Here is a 13,824-nt window from a genome sequence, read left to right as displayed (position 1 = left end):
AAGTGAAATGGACCAATTTCTAGAAACACATAGTCTCCCAAAACTGAACCAGGCAGAGATGGAAAACAATCTCATTTACCAATAACAACAAAGGAAATTGAAGATGTAATCAAGACTCTCCTAGCAAACAAAAGCCCAGGCCCAGATGGTTTCACAGGGGAGTTTACCAAACATTCACAGAAGAACTAATACCCATTCTCCTCAAACTATTTCAAAAAATTCTAGAAGAAGGAAGACTTCCAAACTCGTTTTATGAGGCCAGCATAATCCTAATTCAAAAACCGAAAAAAGACACTACAAAGAAAGAAAACTACAGACCAATATCCCTGATGAACATAGATGCCAAAATCCTGAACAAAATACTAGCAAATCGGATCCAGCAATACATCAAAAAAATTATTCACCATGACCAAGTGGGATTCATCCCAGAGATGCAAGGCTGGTACAATATTTGTAAATCAATAAATGTGATACAACACATAAAAAAATGAAAGATAAAAATCATATGATCATATCAATAGACACTGAAAAAGTATTCGACAAAATCCAGCACCCATTTCTGATAAAATGCTCAGCAATCTGGGAATAGAGGGATCATATCTCAACATAATAAAGATCATATATAAAATATCTACAGCCAACATCATACTCAATGGGCAAAAATTAAAAGCATTTCCCTTAAGAACAGGAACCAGACAACAATACCCACTTTCACCACTCTTATTTAACATAGTACTAGAAGTCTTACCTACAGCAATCAGACAGGAAGAAAAAATAAAAGGGATAGAAATTGGAAAGGAGAAAGTGACACTGTCATTATTCACAGATGACATAATACTATACGTAAAAAAACCCAAAGAGTCCATCAAAAATTTACTAAACTTAATAAATGAATTTGACAAAGTAGCAGGATACAAAATTAATGTCAAGAAATCTAAGGCATTCTTATATACTAATGATGAACTCACAGAAAGAGAAACTAAAAAACAAAAACAAAAACAATAATCCCATTTACCATCGCAGCAAGAAAATTAAGATACCTAGGAATAAACTTAACCAAAGAAATAAGGACCTATTCACAGAAAACTGCAGGTCATTGGAAAAAAAATAGAGGAAAATATAAAAAAGTGGAATCACATACTTTGGTCATGGTTTGGAAGAATTAACATCATTAAAATGCCCAAGCAATCTATAGTTTCTATGTAATCCCCATCAAAATACCAATGACATACTTCACAGAAATAGAACAAATACTTCAAAAGTTCATATGGAACCAAAAAAGACCTCGAATAGCCACAGCAATCTTGAAAAAGAAGAGCAAAGTTGGAGGGATCACATTACCAGATTTCAGGTTATACCACAAAGCCACTGTAATCAATACAGCCTGGTACTGGCACAAAAACAGGCAGATAGAAGAGTGGAACAGAATAGAGAAACCAGAAATGGACCCAAGACAATATGCTTAATTAGTATTTTACAAAGGGGGCAAGAGCACACAGTGGAGTAAAGACAGCCTCTTTAATAAATGGTGTTGGGAAAATTGAACAGCTACATGCAAAAAAATGAAACTAGACCATCAACTTACACTATACACAAGAATAAACTCAAAATGAATAAAAGACTTAAATGTGACTCATGAATCCATAAAAATCCTAGAAAAAAGTGTAGGCAACAAAATTTCAGACATCATATGCAGTAGAATTTTCACTGATACATCACCTAAGGCAACAGAAACAAAGGAGAAAAGGAACACATAGGACCACATCAAACTCAAAGCTTCTGGACAGTGAAAGAAACAACCACCAAAATGGAAAGGCAACCCACTCTATGGGAGAGCATAACTGCCAAGGATACATCAGATAAGGGGTTAATTTCCAATGTATAGAAAGTGCTCATACAGCTCAACAAAAGGAAGACAAATAAATGGGTAGAGGAACTAAATAGACACCTCTCCAAACAGGACATACAAAAGACTAAGAGAGGTATGAAGAAATGCTCAACATCACTAATCATCAGGGAGATGCAAATTAAAACAACAATGAGGTATCACCTCACACCTGTCAGAATGGCAGCCATCAACAAATCATCAAACAACAAGTGTTGGCAAGGGTGTGGAGAAAAGGGGACTCTAGTACACTGCTGGTGGGAATGCAGACTGGTGCAGCCACTATAGAAAACAATATGATGTTACCTCAAATATTTAAAAATTGATCTGCTTTTGACCCAGTGGTCTCACTTCTAGGAATATACCCTAAGAAGCCTGAAACACCAATCAGAAAGTATATATGTACCCCATGTTCATAGCAGCACTACTTACAATAGTAGCTAAGAGCTGGACACAGCCAAAATGTCCATCAGTAGACAAATAGATAAAAAAGCAGTGGTACATATACATAATGGAATACTATGCAGCTGTAATAAAGAAAGGTCTCTTATCCTTTGAGACGACATGGAGGGACCTGGAGAGTATTATCCTAAGTGAAACAAGCCAAACAGAGAAAGACAAATATCACATGATCTCACTTATTTGTGGAATATAATGAACATAACAGTCTGAGGAACAGGGTAGTCACAGAGACGTGGAAGTGGGGTACAGACACAATCCCCAGAAGAGGGGAGGGGGGAGAGAAAAATCACAGAACTTATATGCTTGCATGCATGAGCAATGGACATGGACAACAAAGCTGGAAACAGGGTGGGAAGGTGGGGAAGGTGGGAGAGGGGGTATCAGTGGGGAAAAAGGGAAAAACAGCTGTAACAAAAATAAATTAATTAATTAAATAAAAAATAAATAATAAAAATGGGGAATTATAAAAAAGATAAAAATGAATTGATCTGCTTAGGGAGTGAGGTGATCAAAATCTCCAATAAAGTCATTAACCCCTTTATTGCAGAGGTTGCCCAGAAATCCACTGGTTCATTCACGCTGGGAAACCACGGAGAATTAGTCCTGTTTGAAATCACAGGTCCAGTGGCTCCTCTAAGAGAGAAGCGACTGCGGTGGCCAGTTTTCTTTCATCAGTAAAGTCTCTGTTGCCTTGATCCTCTGCAATGATGAGAAAACAGCTTTCAGATTCACCTCTGAGGACTCACTACCCTTTATGAAATAAACAGTATGGGTTACTTATCAGTTGAATATTGTTGTTAAGTTTGTAAAACTCATACTGTAGAGTTGTAGGTTATGTTCTCATTCATTGGCCTATTCTCATGTGACAAAACAAAATAACTCAAAAACAACAATAGCCAATCTAGTGTGCATGTGTGTAATTAAATTTGTAGCTGCTTAGTATACTTAAATCTTACAATGATTTGGTAAGTGTATGACATTTATTTTTAACTGTCTCATAAAAGAACACTCAACACTGCTTCTAACCTCTAACTCCTTCTGTGTGGCACTATCAAAATTCAGTTAGACCAGAGCTTTTGGATTTGTAATGAGGTCAAGCAGTAAACAATGATTAATTTATAGGAAAACCACCTGGAAGGTACAGTAAACACTGTTGTAATGTAGCAAAAAAAAAAAAGTGATGCAAAAAAATAAGCATTTAAAAAAATATTATGTGATTTTACATGCTCAACAGGGGGTTTGCCATTGAATTAAAACTCATTTGACAGAGCAAGGGGCTATTTTATTCATCGTGTTTAGACATTTTGATAACATTTTGGCTCCACTATGTCACGACCATTAGAGTGGGGATAAATCATCTGATTCGAACAGATTGGGAGAATGTCTTTTTTTGATTATTGGCATGCTTTCCCCCCTTTTTACATACAACTGGCATGTGATTCTCAGACAGAGAAAGTACTTTCCCTGCATGATCAGAATCTCACCTGTGACTTCCGGCTTTCTCTGCTAAGCCACATCAACTCTTGTATGGATGCTCTCATCACCTTTGAAAAAAACACTCCACATACAGTGGAAGCTGGACCAGATAATGAAATATCTACTGAACATGTGTTCTTTTCCCATCAGGCCAGACTGGCTGCCTCAGACATTTAAAATGCTGTTTTCTGGTCAGTATGCGCTTTCCAGAGATTGTAAACCAGCTTAAACAGTCAATGAAAAAAACATAAAAAATAAAATAAAATAAAAATGTGTTCCCTTCTGTAATTGAAAAGCAGCTTAACTATTCGATGAAAAAAGTATATAATATAAAAAATGCATTCTCTTCTGTAATTGAAAAAGTTTATAAAATTTAGAAAAGAAAGATGTTGTCAAGCACAGAAAAGACATGCATCTGATAAAAAGAAAAAAAAAAAAGCTGTTCTTTCATTATTGACTATTTCTCCTGCCTAGATTTTAGAGCATTGAATCAAGATTTGACTGGATTTATACAAAACATTTCCACTTTCCAGAGGATGATTTCCACCTACAATAACCCAGAGGAACATTTGGGAATGTCCCAAATTGTAGTTTCTATGTCAAGTAAATTACATCTCCTATTTTGTAATTTTGACTAATAAAACATATTAGGAAATCTAGCCTGTCACTCTTGGTAGGACACAATTAAGCCGCTTGGTGAATAGAATGAACAGATGCTGGGATAAAATTCAGAAAAAAACATTCATCTTTGTGCTTCTGGGGGAAAATACATGTTGTGGGGATTTTAACCAGTAAAAACTGCTTTTTTTTTGGTAGTTCAGTGCATTTTAGGGTGTTTCAGAGCTTTCTCTGACAATTTTAGGTTCTCTAATGTGGGAGAGAACAATATACCAAATCGCTCGTGGTATGTTTGCTGCCTCATTGCTAAGTCATGCCAGCATTACTAGCAAAAACAGGGGTTCCCTGCTGTTGGACATTACTGAATTATCTCTCATTTGGGTGCTGAGAGATAATGTTAGATGGTGAAGTCTGAATGCAGGAGCGTGTCTGAATCATTAACATCACATGTTCCTTACGCATCGTCGTTATTTTTAAATGTTGGTTGAAAGATTAGAAAATTGCCATTCATTCAATAGACAGCCACAACTTGAGTATATGTCTTCTATCTTTGGAAGGTTCTCCTTCTCTGCTGCCCAGTACACCTGGCCCACGTCAAGTCATTCTTTAAATTTCCTATCAGACATCACCTCTTCCAAGAATCCTTTCCTGGTCATAGCAAAAGCAGAGATAATTACTCTCTCCACTGAGCGGTCTCAATGCCATGTGTGTGCTTTTAGGTGATGCATATACAGTGATACCTCGGTTCTCGAACGCCTTGACTTTCGACCAAATCGGTATTCGACAAGGAGAATCGAGAAACTTTTGTCTTGGAATCCGAACAAATATTTGGAACTCGAACTTCCGAGATGAGCCGAGTTGAGCCGAATGGCGTTCATTCGGCCCAGCGCGCCTTGCTTGCGTCATCAGTGTGAGTGCAGAGAGAGAGTCACGCTGTGTGGAGAGAGTCACGCTTTACACTGAATTTAACCCTTAGACATACTGTACACTTTTATTTCTTGTTGAGACTTATGTTTTTCTACATATTATATACAAATTAGGCCAGTAAATAGGCATTTTCTGGGGCTTGGAATGAATTAATCCAGTTTCCATTATTTCCTATTGGGTTTCATTGCTTCGGTTCTCGAACAATTTGGTTCTCGACCGTCCTCCTGGAACGAATTATGTTCGAGAACTGAGGTATCACTGTATACTCTTCTGAAGTTGTTATGTGTCTTCTCTTCTGTGACTCGAGATAATTTTTTTCGGTCACAGAATAGGGATTTCTCTACTCCTATTCTTTCTCTAGTACAGGCTATGAAATAGATTATTGGGTAAGTGTGATGACAGATACATGTGTTGAAGAGGATATGACGTCTGCACATCTGAATTTCCAGACAAACATCTTTAAATAAATATGATGTGTCTCTAACATGAAATGAGTCAAATTCAATATGGGAGCTACTAACTCAGCCTTCAATTGTTCAAGAAGAGTTCTTTGAAGACATGCTTTTTCTAAATCCTGAAACACGAATACAAGTACGCTGTACCTATGAGAGAAGAATGGTATTTGGTGTTAAGTGTCATGGCACATGCAAAGTTGATGAGCTAAAAGTTGGTCTGGTTTACCCAATGTAGTGGACAGACATTTAGGGTTAGACTAATTGTGAGAAATGAGAATGTACACATAGACAAGAATACGAATAAGAATTTATTCCATGGCTATGGGAAGTGAAAGGCAAGGGAAGTGTTCATTTTGTTCTTTTTTTAAGCAGAAGACGGGTATGATCTGCCTTTGACTTAGAAAACAATAGCAGCAATGTAACAGGTAAATTAGAATGGGCAAAAACCATTAGCATGGGGAGATGTTAAGGTGTTTAAGCAAAAGATAATGATGACCACTGGATGCATGAGTGGCAACAGAATAGATAGAAGACTCAGATTTAAAGATGCATTTAAATAACAATTGATGGAATATGTGACTGTTTTCATAGGGTAAAGAAACTTAATGGTGTGCACTAAGATTTTTGTTGTTTTTAATGTTAAAAATACAATTAAGTAATATAAAAAATGCAAGAACTGGGTAAAAATACTACATCAGTTGTAAGGCATTGAATAAATTCTGTCAGAAATATTGTTACTGGATTTGCAGATGGAAATTATGAAAGTGTTATCGGATTAAAATTATAGATTTGTACTTACTGACCTATAGACAATGGCTGATGAACCAGAAATAAATACGGTTATGAGGTAAGTATAAAACAAAAGAGAATTAAGTTTAGAATTTAGAGGATGATGCCAAAGTGAACACACCAGAATAAAAAAGAGCTAAGTACGTTAGTCAAAATATATTTGGCTGATTGCAGAAACCTTGACACTGAGAGATTGCTTACATCCATACGAGGTTTACAAGTGAAATACAGTGAAAAAGTACTCCAGAAGAAATTACTGTAGTTTGCCATAAGGCAGTTTTTATTGTTCAAACTTTTACAGATATCACCCATTTTCCACCCTTTTCCCCCCTTCACCCAGCCCCCAGTCTCCCTTCCCTTGGCCTTCACCATACTGTTGTCTGTGTACACGGGCTGTGTATATATGTTCTTTGGCTATTCTCTTCACCATCTTTTATCCAGTCCCCAACATCCCACCCCCACCCCTGCTTCTAACACCTGTCAGTCTGTTCCATGTATCCATCCATGCCGCTGCTTCTATTTTGTTTGTCAGTTTATTTTCTTCATTAGATTGCACATGCAAGTGAGATCATGTAGTATTTGCCTTTCTTTGCCTGTTTAATTTTGCTTAGCATACTAATTTCCAGGTCCATCCATGCTGTTGCAAAAAGTAACACTTCCTTCCTTTTTACAGCTGTATAGTATTCCAATGTATACATGTACTACAGCTTTTTTTATGCACTCATTTAAATGGCGTTTTTCATAGGCCATAATCTAGTCTCTAGTTAACTGTGATAATCATATCAAGGCAAAATAATTCCTTCTGTCTTTTCTCCAGATAAACTTAGGTCTTAGAACTGTAAAGTCACATCAAATCTACATTGTGTATTTGTTTAGGGCTGTACCTTAACTTAGACCCTTTAGATTTTATTAATCCAATGATGAAGAAAGAAGAATAAAAACAATGCAAACCAAGGAAAACAATGGAGCATGAGAGGTTTTAGATTCAACAAATCCAGATACTCTAGTCTTTGTATCTCATTCCATTAGCTTGACATTGTGTAGCAATGTTAAGTATTATAAGACACATTGAGCATAAAAATATATAAAATACCACTTCACACTTAGGATGCTGTAATAAAGAATGGAAAAGAGCAAGTGTTGGTAAAGGTGTTGCGGAATTAGAAGCCTTGTACATTGCTGATGGTCTACATTGTAATCTTGCATGATTTACTCTCTTAATCCTCTACCACTAGGCTTGTAACCTTTTACTCATTGTACAGGGATACAAATTACTTACTTTCCACTTAAGAAATGCGTTCCCTTGAGCATTGTGGATGTTATTCTCTTCATCTAGAACACACTGCATCATGTACCCCTTTAGGAAAAATAGGTTAGTATTTTTTCCCTTTGAAACAAATAATTCCTTAATTAATTTTAAAAATAATGCACTTATAAAAAATTTGCTCAAATCCTTTACATGTGTGATTTATAATAAGCTATCTAAACTTTGAGAAGGGAGCATGTCTTATTCACCTTTGTAACCTCAACATCAAATGCATTTGTGTTGAATAAATACACAAATAAAGTGATGAATAAAAGAGGAAGAGTTCATTTCCAGACAAAGGAAAGTCTTTGTATATCAAAGAAAACTTTACTTCCCAAGTCACAGAGTAGCCAGAAAATATTGCTTAGGAGTTGTTTCCAAGGAGAGATCCTTTAATGTTTCTATTGGCCACATCTGTAGCAGAATCTATCTGCATAGAGATAGATATGTTAGAGCCATTAGATACTTTTGTTCTTTTAAGTAGTCTAAATATGTTCTATATACTGTCATTTACAAATGGGATTGTTCATCATATTTTTTCACAACAGACTGCGTAGCTCACATTCATTCCTCAATATGTTCAATTTTCACAGAATTATGTAGCTCAAATTGAGTCAGTAGCAGTGAGGTCCACACACATCCCTAACAAATCAGATGAATCATTATTATGGAGACAGTCAACAACTATAGAGCTAGTGAAACTAAAAGCTTGAAACAAAGTTCTAAAATCAGTCTATAGCAACTCATTGCTAAATCATAAATTAGTCTGTCCGGGTCTTTAAATTTTAAAAGCGAAGCCTGACTATATTTATAACATTATCATTTCTCAGAGAAAAAAAATATATAATGCAATTTGAAAGTCCCAACTGGAGGGCAGCGTCTCTAAAACAGGCTAATCCTAATTTTGTTGAACACAAAAAAAGTGAGCTAAAAGTCCCAAGCCACAAAACTCTGAAAAATTTTTAAAATTTGACTTTAAGAAATAATCAACATACTCATAATTATATAGAAAATAAACAAGTTATTGGGTAATACAGGAGAACCATCCTTATAGTTTTTAAAAGGGGACAGATAAAAAATTTTCCAAAAGATGAGCAACCTGTAGTATGCATGCTCAAATGGTACATAGGCCAATTATAAAGAGAGAAGTACCAATCAGTGTTCTCTCTCCTCCCCCCACCTTTTTCCATCCCTGCTTATTTCTGACTAGGTTCTGTTGCATGTAACTACCTCAAAACCTCAACTATAGTAGAACACCACAGTCTGAGTGTGTCAATAGCCTCTGAAAAACATGCTTAGTATCTTAATATATGTTTTAATCAAAGTATCTTAGAATAAGGCTTAGAATTCAGATGAGCAGTTTCCTCCCAAAGTTTACTCTAAACTCAAGTTCAGTGCACTTAAAAAGTAACGTGTATGCAGACACACACACACAGACACACACACAGACACACACTGCATTCATGTATATGCATGCCTCTTTTTCATCCTTGAGTGTGTTTCCAATGTTTAGTCAAATAAATATTCTCTTTATAGTATCATGAGTATGGTCCTACCAATGCCAAAATATCTGTGATCTTAAGATTTCCTTGTTGATGTTAAAGGGACATAATCCTAGGCTTTCCCCCTGAATATTTATATTCACTAAGGATAATATGGTTTAAAATTGTTTTTTTTTAAACAAGTGTATTAAGTGGTAGTTCATATGTTTAAGAAAAATCAGGAGGACTTCCGGTCAAGATGGAGGTGTAGGTAAACACGGTATCACATCCTCACACAACTACATCAAAGTTACAACTAAACTACAGAATAACCATCATTCAAAACCATCTGAAATCAAGCTGAATGGAAGTCCTACAACTACGGAATCAAAGAAGGAGCTGCATCGAGACTGGTAGGTGGGGCGGAGGCGCAACGAGCTGGTCACACACCCACATGTGGCAGATAAAAATCAGGAGGACACCTTGGCTGGGAAGGTCCTCCCTGAGAAATGAGGGTCCCCGTCCCACATCAGGCACCCAGATCAGGGTTCCAGTGCCAGGAAGAGAATCCCCATAACTTCTGGCTAGAAAAACCAGTGGGAACTGAGGCTGAGGGAAGCTGAGGTGGCTGGAGCCCCAGGAAGGTCCTCTTAAAGGGCCTGTGCAAGGACTTACTCGGACTCACACCCTCTAGCCTTCAGCATGAGGGAGGCAGCTTGAAAGGCACCAGAGTCATATGGGGAAGAACTAAGTTGTTTGGCATAGGAGCAAGGGCTGGAGAGGCAGCTTTCTCCTGCATAGACATGCTGTCAGAGGCCTTTGTTCCTTTGGTGAGCCCTTCCCTGGGACTGCAGACAGCTGCCATATCTGGGACTCCAACACCTGGCTCACACTGGTAGCCCCGCCCTGGTGATTCCCTGAGGTCCAGCCCCACCCAACTTTCAGGCCCACCCAAGCTGTTGCCACTTGCTTAACCATAGGATCGGCTTGTCTTGGATCCTGCTTCAGGTTTTTCTAAATTCTTTCAAACAAGCAGCATCGGGTCTCAGCGAGCCCCACACCTCTCGTTAAGTAATACATAGAAACAAACACAGGGAGGTAGCCAAAATGAGAAGACAAAGAAACAGGTCTCAAATGAAAGAACAGAACAAAACTCCAGGAAAAGAACTAAGTGAAATGGAGATAAGCAACCTAACAGATGCTGAGTTCAAAACACTGCTTATAAGGATGCTCAATAGACTTAGTGAGAACCTCAGTGAACTTAGTGAAGGACTCAAGAGTATATAAAAGAACCAGTCAGAAATGAAGAAGGCACTAACTGAAATAAAAAATAATTTACACAGATTCAATAATAAAGTAGGTAAAGCCAAGAAGCAACCCATTGATTTTGAATATAAGGAAGCAAAAAACACCCAATCAAGAAAAAAGAATCCCTAAAAATTAGGACAGTGTAAGGAACCTCTGGGACATCTTTAAGCGTGCCAACATTCGCATCTTGGGGGTGCCAGAAGAAGAGAGAGAACAAGAAATTGAAAACCTGTTTGAAACAATAATGGCAGAAAACTTCCCTAACTTGGTGAAGGAAACAGACATACTAGTCCAGGAAGCATAGAGAGTCCCAAACAAGATGAACCCCAAGAGGCCCACACCAAGACACATCATCATAAAAATGCAAAAGGTTCAAGACAAAGAGAGAATCTTAAAAGCAGCAAGAGAAAAGCAGTGAGGTACCTACAAGGGAGTTCCCATAAGGCTGTCAGCTGATTTCTCAAAAGAAACTTCGCAGGCCAGAAGGGAGTGGCAAGAAATATTCAGAGTGATGAAAAGCAAAACCCTACAACCAAGATTACTCTATCCTGCAAAGCTGTCATTTAGAATCAATGGCCATATAAAGAGTTTCCCAGACAAAAAAAGTTAAAGGAGTTCATCACCACTAAACATTATTATATGAAATGTTGAAGGGTCTTTTTTTTGTTGTTTTTTCATCCTCACCAGAGGACATTTTTCCATTTTTTATTCAGATAGAGCGGGAGGGAGAGAGAGGAAGAGAGAGAGAGAGAGAGAGGAGAGAGAGAGAGAGAGAGAGAGAGAGAGAGAGAGAGAAAGAAACATCGATGTAAAAGGGACACATCGAGTGGCTGCCTCCCTCATGACCCAACCAGGGCCGGGGACAAACTGCAACTGAAGTACATGCCCTTAGTGGGAACTGAACCCCGGTCTCTCTGAACTGCAGGTCGACGCTCTAACCGCTGAGCCAAACCGGCCAGGGCTTGAAGGGTCTTTTTAAAGAAACAGATAAAAAATATGAACAAACAAAATGGCAATGAATACATATCTATCGATAATTGAACCTACAAGCAAAATGAACAAGAAGAACAGAAACATTCTCATAGATACAGAGAAATTTTGTTGGTTGCCCAATGGGAGGGGGGTTGGTGGAATGGGTGAAAAGGTGAAGGGATTAAGGAGTACAAATTGGTTGTTCGACTGACAAACCTTAAAGGGAAGGGGGTTCGGGGTGGGAAGAAATAAACCAAAGAGTACGCATATGTATATATGCATAACCAATGGACACAGACAACAGTGTGGGGAAAGGCAGGAGGGGGGTGGGAATGGGAAGGAGAGGTTCAATGGGGGAAAAATAAGGAACATCTGTAATACATTCAACAATAAAGATGTTAAAGAAAAAAAAAAAAAGAAAGAAAAATCAGGAAAAAAACTTCATCAGTGCAAAAAAGTCTAGAGATTGTACTGTTCAGAGCTATCTATAACATAGATGAAGAAGCTAGGCTGGTGGCGAGGGTCATACTTAAGGCAGCCTCCCTGACAGCCTGCCCCCAAGACAGCATATGCATTCTCAAAACTAAGCTTCACATCAGTAAGAGCTTGTTTTCATGTTAAACTAACCATCAGAAGCCAAATATTAATTTTTTTTCTTTATTCCAATTTGCTTTGATTTTGCTATTATGTTAGATTAGTCTCCTTACATGGTGGATACAAACATCCTGGGGGTCCCTAACTGTGCTCTAACATCAACCTCTACCAACAGAGCTTGCTCCTTCATGAAAATCCATGTCTGCATCTTATTGTAGAATGCCATATCGTTCCTTTGGATGTCTGTCTCCATATAAGCTCACTACTCTCCTGGGCTTCATGTTCTCTCAGTGTTCACTGAGAGAATTGGCAGATAGATAAGGGATGACTAAATATACAAATAAAGCTATTCTCACTTATATACCTCTGAGTTTAACAAAGGTTATAAAATTTGCCATTTTTTTAGTTATAATTTTTATTTTTCAATTACAGTTGATACACAGTACCATAGATACAGAGAACATTTTGACAGTTGCTAGATGGGAGGGAGTTAGAGGAATGGGTTACAAAAGGTGAAGAGATAAAGAAGTATATATTGGCAGTTACAGAGTAGTTAGGGAGATGTAAAGTACAGCATAAGAAACATAGTCAATACTATTGTAAAAATTGTGCATGCTCTTATATGGGTACTAGAGTTATTGGGGTGATCACTTTATAGGTTATACACATGTCTGAAATTTTCTAGTTTTTGAATAAGACTGAAAGAATTAAGCTCAGAATGAGAAGAATTTGAGAAGAGGGAAATCAAGATATTCAATAATAGTTTCTCTGTGTTATCATTATATTTTGACAGTACTGTTGTGCTTCAAGTGAAATGTACATGAAACCCTGTATATCAAATAGATAAAAGGAAAACGAGGATGGGCAACTCCAATTGTTTGACTCTTCTGCCTTTACCCTAGGACCAGGAGTCACTCTAGGTTTACACAGTCAGTTTGTGAACCATCGAACTGATGTGCAGTCAACATCACAAGCTCCCAGGACATCCCTGCAGACTCGCTGAACCGTCTTCATGCCTCTCCGGACTCTTCCCATATTCAGTTAAATTGACTTTGCTGAAGACTCCTCGCCAGTGCAAGTTCCTTCATGCCCCACGTTTGACACCTATCCTCAGAGTCAACAGAAACGAAGAGGGCCTGAAGTTGGGTCTTTGATGCTCAGCATTGGGTCAGTCTAGTAGCTGGTCCTACTATTAGTCTGTGGCCTGTGTTGATTATTGAGTTCTTGTTTTATTTCTTCTCCTCACAACAGTATACCGTTTTAGGCCCTAGGCATGGGTAATCCTCTCATTCTTGACACACAATGCAAGTTCTGAGGAAGTGCTTTGCTTAGATCTTTGCATTACATCTTTTTTAAAAAATATTTTTTCTTCATTGATTTTAGAGAGAGGAAGGAAGAGGAAGAGAGAGATAGAAACATTGATGAGAGAGAACATTGATTGGCTACCTCCCACATGCCCCCCACTGGGGATCGGGCCCACACCCTAGGCACCTGCCCTGACTGGGAATTGAACCTGTGGCCTCTTGGTCAATGCTCAACCAGTGAGCCATT

Source organism: Molossus molossus, unplaced genomic scaffold, assembly GCF_014108415.1.
Source record: "Molossus molossus isolate mMolMol1 unplaced genomic scaffold, mMolMol1.p scaffold_m16_p_15, whole genome shotgun sequence".
Taxonomy (NCBI): domain Eukaryota; kingdom Metazoa; phylum Chordata; class Mammalia; order Chiroptera; family Molossidae; genus Molossus; species Molossus molossus.
The sequence above is the reverse complement of the archived record's forward strand: the minus strand, read 5'-3'. Positions refer to the sequence as shown.